Source organism: Cyprinus carpio, chromosome B13, assembly GCF_018340385.1.
Source record: "Cyprinus carpio isolate SPL01 chromosome B13, ASM1834038v1, whole genome shotgun sequence".
Classification (NCBI taxonomy): domain Eukaryota; kingdom Metazoa; phylum Chordata; class Actinopteri; order Cypriniformes; family Cyprinidae; genus Cyprinus; species Cyprinus carpio.
Genome location: NC_056609.1, coordinates 8,578,655 through 8,600,149, shown reverse-complemented (window position 1 = coordinate 8,600,149; position 21,495 = coordinate 8,578,655). Strand labels below are relative to the sequence as shown.

The 21,495-nt window shown below is 41.3% G+C and overlaps 1 protein-coding gene across 3 annotated transcripts in view; it reads right to left on the bottom strand.

Moving 5' to 3' along the window:
* dlk2 (delta-like 2 homolog (Drosophila)) overlaps nt 1-11,965 on the bottom strand; it is a 28,368-nt gene extending 16,403 nt beyond the window's left edge. The window contains exon 1 of one of the 3 annotated variants that reach the window (XM_042736366.1): nt 11,265-11,965. The gene's annotated coding sequence lies outside the window, so the exon portion shown is untranslated. Of the gene's footprint in view, nt 1-1,690; nt 3,022-11,264 lie in introns of those variants that run through there. The other 2 variants (XM_019114029.2, XM_042736365.1) reach the window with 2 other exon arrangements.
* Nucleotides 11,966-21,495: the final 9,530 nt, after the last annotated feature.

The window sequence follows — 21,495 nt, the reverse complement described above, 5'->3', positions numbered from 1 at the left end:
TAAGAATTTCTCTCTTTCTAATTGATGTTAAAGCAATAAGTCTCATGGGGCTGTGCATCACAGTGATTCATGTAAAAGGTATTCTTTAGTATGATGCAAAATTTAAAACTATACTTTTAAAATGGTGGCAACAAAAAAGTGGAAAAATACAATTCTGTCATTATTTACTCACCCTCATGACTTTTTCTTCTTCCATGGAAAGATTTTTGGCACATTTGTGAGGAACTGGCCAGATTCGAAATGATTAATTAATGGAGAGCTTTTACAATGGGAATGAATTTGGGAAAAGCTTTGTACAGGAAAGCTGAGAATAGTATGTTACAATAGTCACAATGATTTAACATCACTGATCCCAAAAATCAAAAAAACAATATTTTTCTTGTGTTTGTTGTAACTGAACACAACAGAGCAGTTCAAATGTGATGCTGTAGGGAATATTTGGAGAATAACACTTGAGAGCCTGCAGTGAAGGGCATGATCTGATGTTTTATGGTCTCATTCTGGAAAATGACACGATAAAGTGAGTGAAAAGAAGCTGCATAAAGATTCTTCAGAATTTATCCTTAAGTGTTTCATGGACATAATAACATAGTAACTTATTTTACATAGAATGTGCACTCACATGTGTAGGTTTAACAGCATTTTATATTGTGGCTCATCAAAACTATCCATTTTACCAGTCTAGGAACACAAACATATTTACTTCTCACATTTGTGACCCTGGAGCACAAAACCAGTCTTAAGCTGCAAGGAGACATTTGCAGCAATAGCCAAACATACATTGTATGGGTCAAAATTATAGATTTTTCTTTCATGCCAAAAAACATTAGGATATTAAGTAAAGATCATGTTCCATGAAGATATTTTGTAAATTTCCTACCATCAATATATCAAAACTTAATTTTTGATTAGTAATAAGCATTGCTAAGAATCTCATTTGGACAACTTTAAAGGCAATTTTCGTAATATTTTAATTTTTTGCACCTTCAGTTTCCAGATTTTCAAATAGTTGTATCTCAGCCAAATATGGTCCTATCCTAACAAACCATACATCAATGGGAAGCTTATTTATTCAGCTTGTTTATTCAGATGTTTACACTTACGACTGGTTTTGTGGTCCAGGGTCACATTTTAGAAAGTCGTAATGTACATCCTTCCAGATTTTGTGCCAGTACTGTATGAAACACTTCTTTGAAAAGTCTTTAAGCAATAAAGAATTAGTGACAGACTTCTGAGCTTGGATGTACACTGAAGCACAAAATACACTTCCATTTAAAATACATGCAAAAATCTCATAGTAACCCACAAAAATCTTGGCATATGTACTTAAAAACCCATTATTTTACCAGGAAGCTTCCATGGAAACTTAATTGGCACATGGTTCCTTTATCCAGCATCTACCACAGAATAACAGTGAATCTGTATTCCTGCACCATTTCCATCTCAAATGATGTGTGAAGACAAATACTTTCCTGCTATTACATGAATAGTCAGATTATAATTCACAAATTTAAGTGCTTGAGCTTTACCAGAGCATATTTCTGCCTCGTACAGAAATTGCAACACAAGGATTCTCATTTTTAAAAAGTTACAGAGTTTAAAAGCTACTGCACAACCCAGCACTTTCAAGTGGCAGTATTTTAAATGCCACATAACAATTTAACTCTATTAAACACATAAATACACTTACTGACAAATAGATGTGACACACCTGAGCTGTTGGTGGCCCCTCCAGCAGAGTGTTGCAAACCTCAGGTGCTGATGAAACGGTACTCACATATCACACATACAGTATTAGGAATTACTGTAAAAGAAAATCAAGCACAACTTCAATATTCAGTCTCGTGTATATGCACACCCTCAAGATCAGCCCGCTAGTGAGACTCGTTTTGTTGATAGAAATGCTTGTTTGTAGAAGCAGACAAGGTTCCACCTCCCCACTCAACAAGCCAACCTGCCCAAGGACTGGCTCTTAAAGAGACAGGCTTCGCTTAATACCACCATCTCACACAGCTCAAAGAACAATCCATCATGGTAGAGCAAGTACAAGATACAGTACAGACATCACATGTTTGTTTGTTTTTCTCAAACCCTCAGCCACTTTTTTGGTATTTCACCAATGCATGACGAGTCTTGTTGTTTCAGACTGTTTTTTACAGATGGACACATCTGATTGAGAGTGCATTGTATGCATTTTGTCGTCTTGTTATCAGAGAAGCGTCGTCTGGCAGAAACCCTTGCGAATGCTGTAGCGGTAATGGAAGGCTTTTTGCTGTTGCTGTAGCGACAGACAAGGCTCCTGATGTTGGGGGCTGATGTGCCCACACGTTCCTCTGCAGGCGATAGTGTGGAGAGGATCAGTTTTCAGCAGATTATCTCAACAATATCAGGCCTGTGGAGCATTTGAAAACAGGCATCTACATGTCCACACCACGGTGATGGGAGACCGCACTCGCACATATACAGAATGCACACACTCGCTCGCTGCCGTACAAGTATTTTACTATAATTGAGGGCGTATGTAAAGACAGACATGTAACAACCGCTGGTGTTTTCTCTTTAGAAAGCTGAATCACTACCACTATCAAAAGCAAAAAGGGTAGACACGTTTATCGGGCTCCTGAGGGCTTATGCTGATAGTCTGTGAGGAACAGATGAATAGGAAAGTACTCGTTTGTGCTCATTTGTTTTGGTTGCTTATATTGATATAATGGCATGCCCATTATTTCAGCCATTCAACTTTTCAATTTTAAGCACACATTTCTATGTCTGTCCTGCTGTGGCCTGATTATGATATTTGTGCTGAAAATGGCAGTACAGTAATTAGGGTGTTCAAATCTGCTGCTCTGTCGCGAGTGCTTGCTGCTCTAGCTTTACATAATTATCTACTGCTTTTGCAAAAATTACGGCAATTGTGAAAATTGACTTTCATTTGAATATCACATGCAGTATCAGTTTTAACGTGTTCTTCTTACGCTCAAAGGTTCCAAAAGGTTTTTTTTTGTGATGCCACAAAAGAAGCTTTCAATAAACAGTTCTTAAAAAAAGATTTTTTTTTTAGTGTGAAGAACATTTTAATTATCTAAATAATTTTTTACTACTATAAAGAAATGTTTGTGCTCTGGAAAGGTTTTATACTTTTAAAAATAAAGGCGTTTTGTTGGCATTAATACTTTCTACAGCCATAGAAACTTTCTATTGCACAAAAGGTTCTTTAAAGTGGAAAAAAGTTCCCTTTCGAATGGTCTCTCCCGCTGCGTATAATGCGTTGGGGAAAACTCCTGTTTTACTCTGTACTGAAGCCTGATTTGTTTACGTTTGTGTAGCTGCACAAACCAATGGCGCTTTAGCCTGCCTGAAAGGGCAGAGCCGACCACTTTATAAGTTGGCTTGGAATGTCATTACTCAAATCATTCTCCTTTAGTGACGAGGATCATCTCTCCGTTGACTCTGGAAGAAGCCGAAGAAGCCATGGAAGAAGCCCACGCTGAGGCTCCCATTGCAAGAGCATGAGTCTCTCCCATCTTCACGTGTGGATTACCTTTTTCACGAAGGCGCCCTCCCGGTCATTCTCCATTCCTCTAAGCATCTCTGAATGATGGAGATTTTTTTCCAGTGGGTCACGTCCTGCAGGTGCAGCACGATAGTGGACCCACATACAATAAAGAGCAAATTTCCTCTTCACACTCTCTCACAACACCACATGAATGCAGGTTCCCCGTCTCCTTTTGGTGAACTCTCATTCGAAAAATAGACCTTCTCACCTTCCGTTTCATGGTTTGGGCAGCCATACCGGGAGTGTCGAGTTGGGTTCTAAACACAATCCAACGAGGTTACTCGCTTCAGTTTGCTTGCAGGCCACCTCGCTTCAGAGGTTTTATGCAAACTTCATTCTTGGACAACAAAGCTCTTGTTCTCGGACAAGAAGTAAAAGTATTGCTTGCAAAAGGTGCTGTGGAAATAGTGCCCCCAGCGAACAGCGTGTCAGGTTTTTTCAGCCACTACTTCCTTGTTACAAATAGAGATGGTGAGCTCAGACCCATGTTGGATCTGGGACATCTGAACCACTTGCTTATGCTCCGGCCAATCTGAAAGACACATACTTTCACATCCACATAGCCCCCTATCAGAGACCGTTCTTGAGATTTGTGTTCGAGGGAGTGGCCTATCAATATGCGGTCCTTCCGTTTGGACTGTCTCTGGCCCGCGCACTTTTATAAAGTGCATAGACGTGGCTCTTTTCCCGCTGAGGCAGATGGGAATCCACATTTTGAACTACCTCAATGATTGGCTGGTTCTAGCCAGATCAGAATGGGATTTGGCTGCTCACAGAGAGCTGTTACTCTTAGAGTGCCTTAGGTTGGTTATCAACAAGAATTACCTGTTGCCCAGACAATGAGCTATCTTTCTGGGGAAAATTTTAGACTCAGTCCAAATACGGGCATGGATTACGCTGGAGCGATCCCTGACCATTCAGCGATTCATCACTCAAGCCAGGGATGATGCGTCCCCTGAAGGTTTTTTCGAGGTTACTCTGCCTTATGGCGGCCGCTACCTCTGTAATTCCACTGGGCCTCCTTCACATGCGCCCCCTCCAGTTTTGGCTCAAAGCCTGCATTCCACCCCATGTTTGGCGTGTCGGGGGGCTTCCTGTCAAGGTAGACCACTGCTGTATCAAGGCTGTGGCCCCCTGAGCGTCCTCTCACCTGTTTCAAACAGGAATGAGGTTAGGGCTGACCTCCAAGAGGAAGGTTGTCACAACGGATGCTTAAAACTCAGGTTGCCCTGTTGGAGGGCAATCCATCATTCGGCTCCTGGTCAGTCCCAGAGCAGCGCCCACACATCAATTGCCTAGAGATGCTGGCGGTTTTCTTAGCCCTGAAAACCTTCCTACTGACCTTGAAAGGGGCACCACGTCTTGACAGTGGTGGCCTACATCAATCACCAAGGCGGTTTCATTGTCACACTCTCTATACAGGATGGCTCGTCGCCTCCTCTATTGGGCACGGAGAGAACTCCTCTCGTTAAGGGCAGTTCATGTGCCGGGCAGATTGAGAATGGGCGCTACATCCTCAAACGTTTCAAAAAATCTGGTCAGTCTTCGGGAAGGCAGAGGTCAACCTCTTTGCCTCAGAAGACAACCCTCACTGCCCCCCAACATACTGCTTGATACAGTGAGATGCTCTGGCCCACAATTGGCCCAGTGCCCACCTTTACGCTTTTCGCCCGATTGTCCTGATTCCTCAGGTCATCCGGTGGCTCAAGGAGCGAGCGAAGGATCAAACGCTAAGGTTTTAAATGAGCACACCTTTTTTTAAATTAAATTAAATTAAATTTATGCATTTAGCAGACGCTTTTATCCAAAGCGACTTACAGTGCATTCAGGCTATCAATTTTTACCTATCATGGGTTTCCGGGGATCGAACCCCCAACCTTGTGCTTGTTAACGCAATGCTCTACCACTTGAGCTACAGAAACACTAACAACCAAAAAGTTGTTTTTAACAACCAAAAAGTTTTGTTGTCTGTTGCTGAAGTACAGACATTCCTCTCGTTAATTGCAGAGGAGCGGATCCAGCAAGAGCTTGATGGTGGCGACGCGGAATGAAAAAGTATTTTTTAGGATTCGTGGCAGTAGAGGCGGCGCAAATATAATGACATGTGAATAATCCCACCCACACTGAAGTGATACTAGACTGCAGTGGAAACGCAAACCGTGCCGAGCCGAACCGTACCGTAATGAGCCATGCCGTGCAGAGTCATACCACGCAGTGGAAAAGCGCCACTAGTGGCCCCGCTCTGGAGGAACCAGGTTTGGTTCCCGGAGCTAGTGCAGCTCTCAGTAGCAGCCCCATGGCCCATTCTGTTGAGGAGGGACCTCCACTCACTGGCGTAACTATCTAGCTAACCAGCGAGAGTAAAAAATACCATTTTGGAGGCAAGGCGCCTTTACAGCCAAAAATGGTCAGTCTTCTTTAACTGGTGTTTGCAAGGGCTGTTGGACAACACTACAATTACACAAACAAAGCACATGTGACATCTACCAAACTAAACCATCCAATAAAATCTCTCAAATCAAATGGCAGAAACAGCCTAGTCATTAAGTTCCTGAAGGGTGTACAGAGGCTAAACCCTCCGCGCCCTCAGACTGTGCCATTTTGGGACTTGTCTGTAGTCCTACGGGCCCCACAAGGACCCCCTTCGAGCTGCTCAGTTCTGCCAATTTGTGGCCCCTCTCTTAAAACGGCCCTGCTCCTAGCTTTGGCGTCGATTAAACGAGTGGGTGACTTGCAAGCGCTGTCAATCAGCATCTCTTGTCGTGAGTTTGGACCTAACGACTGTAAAGTCGTGCTGAAAGGATATATTCCTAAGGTGCTCTGATCTCCGTTCAGAGCTCAGGTGATTCTCTGTTGGCACTCTCCGCTACTGATGGTGAGCAGGGTCAGAACCTGTTCTGTCCAGTAAGGTCTCTGAGAGTATATATGGAGTGCTCTAGCCTGTTCAGACAGTCAGAGCAGCTTTTTGTTTGCTTTGGAGGCTGCCATAAGGGTAACTAACGTATCCTTGGTTCCCTGAGATAAGGAAATGAGCACTGCATCACTCGCCACGCTATAGGCTGCACACGAATCGATTGCTGCTGCTTCAGTCGAATGATCTGAGTAATGGCGCTCCGAGCTGACTTATATAGTGGTAGGCTCCACCCTTTCTAGCAGGCTACAGCGCCATTGGTTTGTGCAGCTACACAAATGTGAATAAATCAGGCTTCAGTACAGAGTAAAACAGGAGTTTTCTCCAATGTGTTACACACAAACCTCATTCCCTTATCTCAGGGAACCGAGGTTACATTAGTAACTGGAGCATTTTCACACTAAGAAAACTACTCCATAAAATGGCTTGCTCAGGTGGATAGAACAAGTAACCATTACCTAAGAGGTAAACAATTATATTTCAGTGCTTTTAAATTCCCCAATTACTTTGTGTTTGTTTGCAAAACTTTTGCGTTCACTCACAAAAGTATTCCATTTCCCCAAGAAACTTAGCATTCACTCTTAAAGTAACGCTGTACACAAAGCAGCACTGTTCTTACAAACGCTGCTTTATCAGTCATTACAGGCAAGATGAATTAAAAATGAGACCAATCGGACCAATCACTGCAGATTTGCATCACGCAAAGGAGGGGTTTGGAAAAATGAATCATTTAGCAAATAAAGTAATAATGAATGCTGTCACACTATGCTGCCAGAAGGAACACGGAGCCGAGGATAATCGAAAGAGTCTTTATTAATCCAACACAGGGGTAAATCCAACATGGAGAACAGGAGAAAGACACACATACTTGACTGGTAGACCCGACAAAACTGAACTGAAAGGACTAGGGTTTTTAAAGGCAGGATAATTGGGGAAGAACAAGACACACCTGGGATCAAATTAACACAATCAAATGGAAGACCAACTGGGTCACAGGGGCAAAAAACACACACAGACCAGTCCATAATCCAGACATAACACCCCCTCCCGAAAGGTGCGTCCTCGCACCGTAGTAGCAACAGAGGTAGGCGTGGGTGGGAACTTGGGAGGAGATTCCGGTGGAGGATGGACCCCCAGGAGGGGGCCGGCAGACTTAGACCACAGAAGGAGGAGCCAGGGAGGAGACATGAGGAGCTTGAAACAGGAGGAGCCCAGCAGGACCCAGGCCACAGCCATAACAGCGGCCCAAGGTGGAGCCGACAGTGGGAGAAGCCATGGAGGAGGAATGGCCGCTGACTCCAGGGAGCCGACCAACGGCGGCGGAGCAGGTGGAGGAGGAGCCCGAGGTGAAGATGGAGAGCAAATGAGCCAGGTGGATGCCGAGGATCCAGGGGGCCAGGGTGGAGCCAAGGGCTCTGGCGACCGAGGTGGAGGCGGAGATCCAGAGATCTGCGGCGGAGCCAGAGCAATTGAGGACCAAGGTGGAGCTGGCGTGGGGAAGGAGTCCAATGGAGCTGGTGGGATGGAGCGACTAGGCGCAGCCAGTGGAGAGGAGTCCAGAGGCGATGGCGGGTGGACGCCTGACCCAGGAGGAGCCGGAAGGATGAGGGAGCCCAGTGGAGCTGATGGATCCATGGTTGATGGTGGAGGTGAGGGAGCCAGGAGACGAGGTGGAGCCGCTGGGACAATGGGCCAAGGTGGAGTCCGGCCCCTTAGAAGCTGGAGGTGAGGGAGACTCCGACCATGGTGACGCTGGAGGATGGCAGTCCCACAGGGCCCGCACCGCATAGATGGTGGGCTGAGGGCAGGCAGAAGGGCTGCCAGATGACAGTGGTTGTGGAGGCAGGAGCGGGTGGGAGGGCTGGTATTTTCAAGGAGCGGGCACTGGAGGACACTTTTTTAGGAGCAAGCACTGGAGGACACTTTCTAGGAGCAGGCACTGGAGGACACTTTCTAGGAGCAGGCACTGGAGGACACTTTCTAGGAGCAGGCACTGGAAGGCACTTTCTAGGAGCAGGCACTGGAGAATCAGAAGCCCCCTCAGGGCCGGATGAGGAAACCAAGATTGAAGGAGGGCTGGACAGGACCAGCGGAGACGATGGAGAGAGGAGAGGGGGCAGTTCAATCTCCAGTTCAGATTCCCAGTCTATAAGATCCTCCTCCTCCTCATTTTGGCCCTTGTGGTGCTCCATACTCGAACTCCATTCCGCGCTCACACTGTCCGCGGCTCTCTCCCTAGCAGTGGGCATTGAACCCAGCTCTCGCACCTGGTCTGATGGGTTGGGCTCTGGCCCCCGGATCGCGGCAGGAAAAGGCTCTCCGTCATCGGTGGGCTCGGGCTTATGCTCCTTACTGTGGGGAGATGTTGGGAACAGGTGGGGAACAGAGATCCATTTCTCGCCAGTGTCCACTCCATGAAGGTTGCGAAATTCACTCGGATGACAGTGCTCTGTGTGCAATGTTCAAACTGGCATTGTAGAACGCACAAAGCATGTCATCTGGGTAGTTGGTAAGGCTTGCCATGACCCAAAACAGTAAGGTGTGTGCCCTGAGCGATGGATCCATGGTTGATGGTGGCTCTGGCCCCCGGATCGGTAATCTGGGAGGGGATCCGTAACACACAACGGAAAGAAAAAACTGAGGAAAAAACGGAAAACAAATGGAGGGGAGACTCGCAATAAACTGTTTATAGGTTGGGTCTTCTGTCACACTACATTGCCGGAAGGGATCAAATTAACACAATCAAATGGAAGACAAAACTGTGTCACAGGGGCAAAAAACACACACAGACCAGTCCATAATCCAAGACAATTAATGTGTTTTTTGACCTTACATGCATGTCAACCTGTTGTTGGGGACTTTCAAAAAAAAAAAACTTTCACTACCCATAATAGGGGCACTTTAAAAATAAAAGTTTTTTATTGGCATCAGTGGTTCCATGAAGAACCTTCAACATCCGTGGAGACATTTCTTTGCATAAAAGGTTCTTTAGAATGGGTTCTTCTAGTAAAATGTTCTTAGTAATAAGAAAAAATGAACTGAAAGTTTATAAAATTTACTGAAAGGTTTGTGTGGAAGGAGTGTTTTCTCTCAAAACTTTTGTAAAGGAAAAAAAAATATTTCAGTGCTTTTGTGAACAGATCCAAAGTTTCAAGGGGTTTTAATCTATCTATCTTTGTTTCACTTACAGTGTCATAACATCTATTTTTTTCTTTATCTTTCTTGGGTAGATAATCTTTTTTCTCTCTATTTATTTGTTTATTTATTTATTTTGATTTCACCATGTTATTTTGTAAATATTAAAATATATATTTACAAAGTAATTACATTCAGAACAGAATCACAGTTCAAGATTTCAGGACTCTTCGTATGAATTATTTCCCAGAATATTTGCCCATCTGTCCCTCCTCGTTGTTGTTCTGAATTGTCATCATCATATGTAATGTTATCATCTTACGGTAAAACTTGCATTTACAAGCAATAAACACGCCACCACTTCCTCCTCCATCCCCCAACATAAAACACTTCAGAAATATAAACTGTTCTTTTTCCTAGTTTTTCCAGAGAAGTCACAGCAAGAGTTAGATGGGAACTGATAGTCATGGTTTTTGTTTTGCAAAAGAACTGAGAATATAAAAACCTACAGCACTGATATCAGCATTTTCTAGAGAATTAATTTGCCATAATAACAGTAATATGTCATACTTTTCAAACCATTATGATGGCATCATTACACAAAACAACAGTTTTTTGGAACTATGACAATGTCCCCTAGAAAAAAAATGTGTTTTACTGTGTTTCTGCCACCAAACAACTGCACTGGACCCCGTCCTCTGACTTATACGCTACAAAGGCATGAATAGAAGCTAAGTGGGTGTTTAACAGTCAGAGCAGGGCAGCTTGAATGATATGTATATTTGTCCTTCTGAGAAAATGGACTCACACACTCAGCCAATGTTAATGCTGCACCTTTGATATCTGTGCTGTTCGTATGAAGATCGGATCCACTTTAATATACTACCATGAAGTGGAGGATAAAAGCATCTTCAAAGCACCATGTTAGATGGGCTTTAAATACTACTCATCCCTTTAACACAGCATCTATCACAGACCACTCACATTTCAAGTAAAGAGGATGAATATCACAGTATAATCCTGGTTTGTGTGTCCGTGGTGGTCACTGTTACTATAGCAACTGAGAGAAGATGCCTTCTGTATGTAGACAGTAGAGTGAGCTCTATCTATCTATCTATCTATCTATCTATCTGAATCTGTCTGCCTCAGATTTGCTCTTGCTAGTCTGTCCTTGTGTTTTATCAGGCTCTACTCTTGTATTAGACAGCTCAGTGAATACAAGAGATAGTAGATTATGGAGTCAGAGTTTTATTAGGAAGTGATGGTATTTATGAACTCCATTTACAACCCAGTGATGTTTCCCACACCATACAGACCAGTAAAATATATCCGCCTGCAAATGTGAGCCTTACAGTGAGATGCTATACAAGGCTCCATGTGAAAAATACATTGAAACCAATAAACCAAAATTTTCATTGAGACAGACATTGGGTGCTTATTCTGGTTAGCTCAACTAATTCATTTAGAAATTTAACAGGAATAAGTAACCTCATAACACAAACAGAGTAAGAATTTCAATCAAGCATTAGAAAAAGTGCACTTGTAAGGCTTTAAATAAACCTCAGCAACTCTTATATAATATCTTCAGGGCATAAGTGTAATACAAAAAAAAAAAAAAAAACCATTTAGAAATACATTCCCACATGAACGTTTTTCACCTACCCTCTCTTATAGCCTGAGCCTGGTGTTCCTTCCTGTATGAATATCAGGTTATGTCAAGATCCACTGAGCGGCAGCTCTCTGTGTTGATCTTACTGTGGTGTTGTTTTCTGCCTATGAGACGTGGCCCCTGTCCTCAGCTAGTGTATGCTGGGCGTCTGTCTTTGAAGTTATTTCAGCATGTGTCTAAGTTGCAGACAGCATGAAGAAGGGGCTTCTTGACCTTCCCTTCACCCTAAACCTCCCTCTCGGATGGAGAACAAGGAGGCGCACGCGTCCACGCACTTCACAGCCTCTCACCCTGCCCTGCAGCTCTGACTCATGCTCTGCTCACACCATTGAGGACTTCACTTAAGGCAGAGCAACAGGCACACGTTTGTATTCTGTCAGCAAGCACGTTGTCCTGTTGTCAGATTATAGCTGTGTTAAATGAAACCCTTGATAAGATAGCCTCTGCTCCACTTAAGCAACCAAGAGGGTTATTTTTGCTCTGAGAGTTACATGAGAATTTGAAAGATAAGGTCTCTAATCCCTATTGTAGATGTAGAGAACTTTTTTCCTCTTCTGGAACATTCTTACTACTCATCCATCAGAGGACAAATTCAGTCGTGATTGTTTCCTGAAGTCTATAAGCTGAAAAATTTATTTTCCTCAATAGATGTGCTGTAGTTGTCTTACACCATCCAGAGTCCAGCTTAATCTTCTAGAGTCCCTTTGTGCTGCAAAGTATTTCCAGCATCGGCTTCAAGGCAAAGTGTTCAAAGACTCAATTGGCAATTCATTTCAATCTCCAAGGCTTCTTTGTGAGGCAAGGGCAGTCCACAGTGAGAGGTTCTCTGGTCTTGACATCCAGGATCCTTTTTTATTATGAAGACCCAAGGTCTTAGAGCCCTCCTAATCCGCTTGACATCTGGCTGTGCTGAGCCCCAGTCCTTTTGTAAGCTCTATTTGATAAGTGGAAGCACTAAAGCTAGATTGGGCGAAACCTGACCCAGACTGTTAGAGCAGCTGGACCTATACCCAGCTGACCCACAACACCCAGGTACAGAAGCAGTCGGAAAAGAAAGTAGTAGCACTTCATTTTACAGTCGAGTTTTGCATGTACATATGAATTTAACTTTAGTAATTACAGTGTGTAAAAACTACAGTAGGTACTAACCCTAAACCTAATTGTAATCTACATTAAGTCCATGTTTTTACTCAGTATTTTCTTGGTGAAGTGCACTAAAAGTGCACAAAGAAGACTCAAAGGAGTGTGAAGGTCTTCAACCCTCCTTGAGACCCACTGTCCTGTAAAGTTTATTTTCAATCTGCTTCAACACACCTGCCTGTTGTTTTCAAGCAATTCTGAAGTCGTCACCTTTATTTCTATAGCACTTTATAAAAAACAGATTGCATCAAAGCAGCTTCACAGGGATAAATAGGAAAATAGCAATCAATTATGGAAATTCATCTATGGACACAATTTATATTCTGCTGTAAAGCAGCTCTAAGAGATGAGAGCGTCATTATTTACCTCAAATCAGTTCATATCAATAACAATGTGATGTTTATCACTTTGAAACAATGTCAAATCAGCTGTAAACATTTCTACAAAAGGTGACAATGTAGTTATTCAGTTCAAATGAGTTCATTAGTCATTAGTCCAGTATTGATTTTGCAAGAGGCGATTCAGCTGTTAAGCAGCTCTACAGAAGATGATATTTCCATCATCCAGCTTAATTCAGTTCAAGTTTTGTTCTCATCTGATGGTGACCATCAGTTCTGTCATATCGATAAACTTCTGAAAGTATATTTCAAACCCCAACTAAGCAAGCCAGACGACAATAGTGACAAGGAAACCAAACACCATTAGGAGACAGAAATGGAGAAATAAAATCCTTGGGATTAATCAGACTCAGTTAGGAGACCAGTTCTCTTCTGACTTAAGCGAACAAACACGGTGTGATATTGAGTGAGGTACGTCATACCAGCATTAGATGGAAGAGAAAGAGTTGTAGAAGACCTTTTTCAGGTCAGCCTGGTTCAGGTGTGTTTAATTAGGGCTGGAAATAAACTCTGCAGAAAAGTGACCTTCCAGAAGCAGGGTTGAAGACCTCTGACATAAAGTGTCCTGGATCTCTGAAGTTAGTGCTACTAACAACAGAGCTGTCCGATTCTGTTCCTGGAGGTCCACTATCCAGCAGAATTTAACACACCTGAACCAGTCTAATCAAGGTCATCAGGATGGTTAGAGCCTTCCAGGCAGGTGTTGGAAAAGTAGGAAAGTAGCCCTCCAAGAGCAGGATTGGATGCCCCTGTACTGAAGTAACAAAAGGTTTAAAGTGTTCCTTCGCACTTTAAAGATATTTGTTATGTAAGAAGATCCTGCACAGATCATTAGCACCCTTCCTCCACTGTGCAACACGTTTGTGGTGAGAATTAACGTTCCATAGTTGGGATGCTCCGCTCCTGTCACTCATTTCTGGATAGGGATTGGTGCACTTATTGTGCCATGGTCAGACGACTTCTTCTCATGTCTGCATCGTGATAGGACCATGGCCCAAGGGACGTGGCCCCATTGTTGTAAGCTAATCTTGGAGCTCATTGTTACAATACATTAACTGGAGAAGCAAGTTGGGAGATTGTGTGGTCTGGAAAGAGGGTGGCTTGGGCTAATTTTGACCACTATGGGTGGTGACTCTGAAATAGCTGGCGGTTGAGAGGTTGCACATTTAGATGTACAGTGCAGCTGTGGGATGCCTTTGTCTCTAACTGTTAGTAATCTGTGCACAATGCATGGTTGAGAGTGATCCATCAGGAGGCTAAGACCTTGATGGCTTTAGTATTGAATGACTCTCAGAAATGGTACTGAGGTGCTTCTCTAGCCACCTGGCACTAAATGCATGCCTGTTTATGCTGGGATGAGAATGGAGATGAACGGCCTGCACAAAGAACAGCACGCATTCCGCACTAGTGGCAGCCTTGACCCTGAAGCAGCTGAGGCTAGAGAAGAAAACAAAGGCCAGTGGGCATTTGAAACCTTGAAGTCCATAGATGACAAGAATACACACACACTTTTGTGGGGCCTGTTATGTATGTGCCCAGCGCTTTCATGCTGCTTGTCCTGAATTCAGATGGTTTCCAAACATGCAAAGCATTGTAGTTTAACATGTGATGCTCTCCTAAAAGTTATTATTTTATTTAACCTGTTTACACTTGGTATTAAGATGCATTTTAGTGATTGGATCACAAGTGGTCAGCTTAGAAGCATTAGAGTTTCCACCATGCATTTCAAATGTGTTTCCTGTGACTTCTTGCATTCAGATTTCATTGAGACACTTGCCTCTTTATTTTTCGCTCTGTACATCACTTTCGCAGGAGCATCAAGTGTGACGTTAAAAAACTTGAGCGAATGAGAAGAATAGAAAGAGGTGGCTACAATCTGTTCGTAATTCGTGTGTTTTGGTACAATGCAACAAAGTTTGATATGCCTATTTTTGTGGGCTTCCAATTAATGCATGACAGAATGGTCAAGTTTTAGGTGAGTGAGCGGCAGGTAGTAGGTGCTTCATTGGAACGCATTTAGGATGGACGAGTGATTACACTACACTTCATATGTGGTTTCAGTCATCTGATTTAAAAATGTTTTAGGTCATGTTTCCACCTGGTATTAAGGTGCGTTTTCAGTGACTGATCATAAGTGGCCAGCCAAGATACAGTACTGTTTCTACCTGCTATTAACACGTGTTTCGATCGTGACCACTTGTATTTGAATTTTATTGAGATCCTCCCCTCGTAAGTACAAATTTTTAAAGGGGTAGGTGATTGTTATTTCACTTTTTTAACTTTAGTTAGTGTGTAATGTTACTGTTTGAGCATAAACAATATCTGCAAAGTTACAATGCTAAAAAATTCAGTGAAAACTGAGATATTGTCTTTTAAAATTATGCCAGTTTAATTCCTACAGTTACGGCTCGTCGGGATTACAACAATCTAGATCATTAGCTCCATCAATGAACTGTGAAACAAAAAACTATTCCATTCTGAAGCATCCTGTAAGAGCCATTCTTTTACATTTTCTGCTCGATCCTCTTGACTAATATTCTCTGTTTCCCATTCGGGCTCAAATTGATTAGCAATATTGATAACGCCATTGTTTACAATACAGGCGGAGCACATTCTGAGGAGAGGGCCGTGACATTTAGATGCACACTAGGCGGTTTAGTGAATCACAACACACTAGCCAACCAAACTAATCCCATCCCATATCGTATTTCTGAGGGAGGGGCTTCATAAAACCAGGAACTCATCAGACCATTCATAAGAGAAGGGACAGTGTGGTGTAGATTTGAGGTACATTTTGTGAAAAATAATGTGTTTTTAAAAAAAACAAAAAAAAACAGAGCATTAACACATGTTAGACTGCACCCCATAAACACAATCAAGCCTAGAAAAAAAGCAGACAATCACCCCTTTAAAGGACACTCCATTTGATATTTTGCGTGAACAGGTGCTCGTCGTGTGCACTAGTCCAGTTTCTCTCTAGAAGTTAGAGCATTAAAGCTGAAGTTGTGGGGAACTCATCACCCCTTGTTAACATGTTTTTGTTTGTTTGTTGTTGTTCCGTCATTCTTTTTTGACTGTGAAATGGCCCCAGCCAGTGTTAATAATTAGTGCAAAAAAATTCAAGGCGCATACGTGAGCTGAACGTACAAAGTTTGCAGGTTAGAAAAATCTGGCTGCATGCGTACAGTACACATATATTATGCTGGTAAAGAAAATTTTCCATGTGTGCTGTACGCATACCGTAGTACACACACAAAAACCAATTATACTTAGGGCTTGAAAAAAATCATGCTGTGCACAAACAAGTATACAGATGATTAAATGTACTTGCACACACATTAATTCTGAAGTACACTTTGGGCTTTATTACATTAAGCGCCGATATCCACACACTGATTGCAAATGTGAAAATATGAACACCCAGAAAATTATTAGTTATTTGTGTACTTTGCAAATTCTGCTTTAAAAAACTATTTTCTCTTGAATTTATGAAAACAAAAATTTGTCATTTTCAATATAAATATAAACTAAATTTTGCTCAATATTGATTTGTTTTATAATGTGCATTTGGATAGAGTTGAGTAATAATCAAGTATAAGCCTACTCTATTATTTGAGCACTCTTTCCTTGGAAACATCAGTGTTTTTGATTTATGATTACTATGTACTTGACATTTCCACCCCAGCCAGCTCTTAGAGTCTCCGAGGACAAACAGTTGCATGATGCAGTGCATGAACTCTGACAGTTGAACTAACAAACTTCAGTGCTACAATTCTAGCACCACTGTGTCTCAGACTGCCTGCACTAATCTTAGACAGTTCATAAGAGATTAATGTAATTTCATCATATCAAACTCTAAAGGTTCAGTTGAGCATGAAATAAAACTGTATAAAGAAAAAATGCAGCTTTATAGATTTTTGGGGTTTTTCAATTTTATATGAGTACTCTTAAAACTAATTTTCCCAAGATAGTGGCGTGTGCCTAAAGCTTGCACATCAGTTTTAATATAATCATCAAGAGTGCTCTTTAAAAGATCAATGGCATCCTTTCAGAAGCAATTCAATGAGGAGACGTTGACCAATCCTCCCTGACCGTGTGAACATTTAAGTGTATTGACTGATGTCCTCTTCCCTTCTTAGGCTAAACGATACTGAAGAGTGAATAAGAAAGGCTGTCTTAAGTCACTATCAAATATTAATGAATGCTGTGTGTCTGAAAGGCACGTAACATGATGACTAAGTAGCGCATATACAGTAAGACAACCTACATCTATTTGACATCTGATTTTTACCACCACAGTGCTGAGAAGTGACGAACTACATTATTCATTCTTGTACAGCAGGAACATATGGAGTTTCTAAATTCTGCAAATTTTCATTATGCATGTATGCTTTCTCATCACAAAACACCTGGATCTAATGTTTTCTAGCTTACTAAAAATAATTTTTTTTGTCAGTGAATCAAACAAGTTGTAACATTTCATAGCTTTTGATCATGAAGAAAATATCTGGTGAAACCATTCTTGAAATTGCATGATGAAGAAATCTTTTGCTTTCTTCTCATCATATGCCAAACAGTTTTGCTTCCCCTCAAGCACGCTTGTCTGCTCTTGCTTTAAAGTGTTCAGTAATGTTTAAATGCCACAAGCTCAAAAAGCGAAAACATTTACCTGCGCTCAAGTGTAAAATGAGGGAAACCTTAAAATGACAGTCCCAAGTAATTCCCTTTTTTTTCTTATTTTTCCTCCAGATCACCATAACACTCTTCTAAGACAGCAACACAAACTCTCCGAGGCTGTTTATTGCCCACTGCAATATATCACTCAAATTCACTCAGCCCTCGAGTGCAACTGTATGCTCAGAACCACCTGTCTGTTGGGTGATCCTCTTCCAAACGTCACACTGATATTAAATGATAATGCAGATGTGACATTGCCAGTGTGTGAGGTGCATAAAGGCTAACTAAACATTAATAGATCTTAGAATGCATGATAAAAGTGTTTAAAGCTGAACAATATTGGTTGTAGACACACTGAACACAGTAGCGATTTAGACATTTTATCATCGCATAAGGGGAAGTGTAAGGAGATATATAGGATATATCTGATCTCTGATTTCACACACTATTAAGTGACAGCCACTGTAAACGAAATAGAGCTCTAGATCTGAGATGCATCTGTTAATGAAATCAGTGAGTGATAAAACCAGGCAATCTCACCAGTCTACAGTATTTCACATACAAGGCTGATGTAAATGATCACATGACTTGAGCTGTTTAAATCCAGTTTGCTCATCTGAAACATGACGTCTGTCAAAGCTCCGGTTAGATACTGTACAGCTACAGTTTTATCATCTAAAACTATCATTTTGCTAGTTTTAATTAAGTCACCATTGCAATGTAAACCATAAAACTGTCATTAATTAATCTGTTTTAATAACATAGTAATTCATCTGGTGATCTATAATTAATTGAAATGTCATGTTTTGGAATCATAGCTTATGTTCTTTAGATACATTTGGCATGTGCAGCTACTTATTACAGTTTGTAGCTGTTATAGCCATTCTTTTAGTTTTAGTTTTGATTGTTGTAGTTTTTTTAGTCTGGGTTTATATTTTGTGTGAAACCACAAAAGGACTATTTCATCGCTGGTGATCTTGGAATCAGTTAAATTCAAGCCATTTCTCTCCATATAAAAGTGCAGTCACATTAGCAAAATTTACATAAAATTTTACCAAACATTTCCATTATTTATAGTTAATAGTGCAATGATGTAAGAAGCACAGCTTGCACAAAAGTCACTTTCATACCAAGCAGCTTTCTGTTGTTTAATGCCGTCTATCTGCGTTACCAGCTGAACTGGATGCATAATCTGTGTGGGGAAATCTTTCATTTCCATGCTGCATGGATTTAACTTTAAAAACGACTGAATTTCACAAGTGAAAATTCACCTAACAATAGTTAATGTGACAGCTTTAATATAACTGTTTTGAAGAATTTTGTTCTAACTCAATTTAAGTAATTGAATAAAAACAATAATATGTTGATCACTTTGGTGAGTCTACTTTAAAATATATAACTAGTTCATACAATTCCTAGTTCAAATGAACTTTTTACATTTTTCAGTTTAGACTGTTAAGCCGTGAACAAATAAAAAATGTATTCTTGTTATATTTTTTATCATGCTATTTGCCATTCCCTTTCTCCTAACTTTCGTGTGGGTCTGTTTGAGCCATTTTGACTCCCCACTGGTAGTTTCCCACAGTTATTTTCTATTTTTGGCAGTGAATCAAGACAGATCAAATTGATTTAGTGTTAGAGTGTTAAATGAAACTGTTGATATAAGTAGAGATAATGTATGCACACACCATCTGTCTGCTTTAAATCATTTGTAGTCTGATTCTGAGAAGGAGTCTTCAGCAAGTAGAGGACAAGATATTGAGCACCACCATCATTTACAAGCACTGACTATTACCTCATACCTCTGTCTCAGACCATTTTTCACAGAGATGCAGTTGTCAGCCAGTTCACACGTCCAGGCCTCTGATGTACCCCAGTATAAATACCCCCTCACCCTCAAGCTATTTTGAAAAAGTGCAAGATTTGGAGGAAAGTCTTACATGTGTGTTTCCCCCGTGAAGCCCAAAGCAGTCTGCGTCACCATTAGATGCTTATAATAACTGGACACCTGATCCCTGACTGCTGAAGGTGGGGGTGAAGATGCCTCGTAAGACATTGTGAATCAATCATACAGACAGTAAAGGTGACAACCAAGGGCAGGGTGAAAGGAGGGAGAATAGCATGTGAAGACAAATGCTGCTAAGAAAGTGTGAACACAAAGAAACTCACTCATCTATAAAACATTACATTTAGAAAATATGCAGTTTAATGTATAGATTTCTCCATGAAGATAACAAGAAGAAAGAAAAGAAATCTGATAGACAAAAAACATCATCATCACGACATCATCTACACTAATTACCAAACATTACATGTTTATTTTTATAGTTAAATAAAAAAAATGTTCTTTGTTAAGCAGCGGATGTGTGTCGTTTCTTCTTGATTTTTGTTGCGTTCTTAGAAAAAGATACGTAACAACATATAAACACTGATCAACATTGCTGAGTTCTTACAGAGACTCAGATGCTCGTATGACATGCAAACCTCATTGGTTCTTGTGCCTCAGGCAAGCACATTTGCACTTTGTCAGGAACTTTACAAAGCATCAAATTTGGGGTAAATGGCCTTTCAATGAAGGGACAGAAATCTCTCAGGTTTGAGTAAAAAAAAATCTTCATTTGTGATAAGAGCATGAATGAAAGACTTTGAGTTCGAAACAACACATGGGTGAATAAAGGGTGACAGAATTTTCATTTGAATGAAACTTTTATGTTATCATTTGTAATTTTGGTAACTCTTTAGACTAGGAAACACATATTCATTATTAATGATGAGTTTCCCATTAAACTCCTAACTACTGCTTATTGACATTAAGTAAGGTAATTGTTGTGGTAGTTATGTTTAAGTATAGGTTAGAGTTAAAGAATGTAGAATATTGTCATCCAGTGTGCTTTTTTCGCTAATAAACAGCCAATATGCTAGTAATATGCATGCTTATAAGCAACTAGTTATAATTAAATAGTATTCCCTAATCTAAAGCATTACCGTAATTTCTTTCTTTTAACATATTTCTGGAGCTCCTAGAGCACCATGACCTACAGAGGTCAGTTCCTACCCTAACTAAACAAATGAAAACCCATTAAGGTCTTCAAGATTACTTGATTATTAGAGGCGAAAAGGTATTTCAGCATTTGTGCTATTCCACAGTAATATCTAGCCACCACACATTTCTGTAAAATCCAGCATTTACACGAAAAAATATAAGCAAATTATTTTTTTTCTTAGGCTGCACCTGAGCACCTGCTATGTTCCCTTAGGAGTTCCCATAATGCATCTAGTCTTTGTGTGCTGCTCAGTGGCAGTGAAGGTGGTGAAATGAGGTGCTATTTCAAGTTTGACATGAGGCTCTTGGCCTTTGAAGTCTAAAGTACAAGAAGATTACTTTTATAGTGATGCTGTCATCTGTCAACAACCATATATTGAAAGATGAGCAGCCTATCTCTCAGTCCTGCTGACCTGCGCAATCTAACAGAGTTTTCCATTAGAGCTGAAACCTTTGGACAGACCAATATCTCAGGCTTTTTAAAATAACACCCATGGGTGTAACAGAGGGACCAGGGTCAGAGCGAGAATGGCAGCTGCAAGGCTCCGGAGTCCCCTGAAAGTGATGGGTATGCGGACCATTGACGTTCTTCAGTGCATTGTTCGAAAAAAAAAAAAATGGTTCATGTGGGTATTGTCTTTCCCTACGACGAGTTAAGCTGCACTTGTGCTACAAGCCGACGGCATGCGAGAGCGCTGATGCTCTCTAAGGTCCCTGTCGAGATCGACCTGTCTGTCATTGTTGCTTGTAAAAATAACCACATCATTCTTCAGAAAGCAGCTGCCTACACAACTGCAGGGCGACAATCAACCAGGACAAGAAGGTACAAAATAGAGCAGCTCCCTGATTACTGATGGCTGCTGTCTGATAACAGGCAGCTTTGCGTAATGAGTGCTAATGAGCGTCTGCCATCTTGTAGCCTAATCAATAGCCCCCCGTTAGTACTACAAAGAGCCACTGCACTGA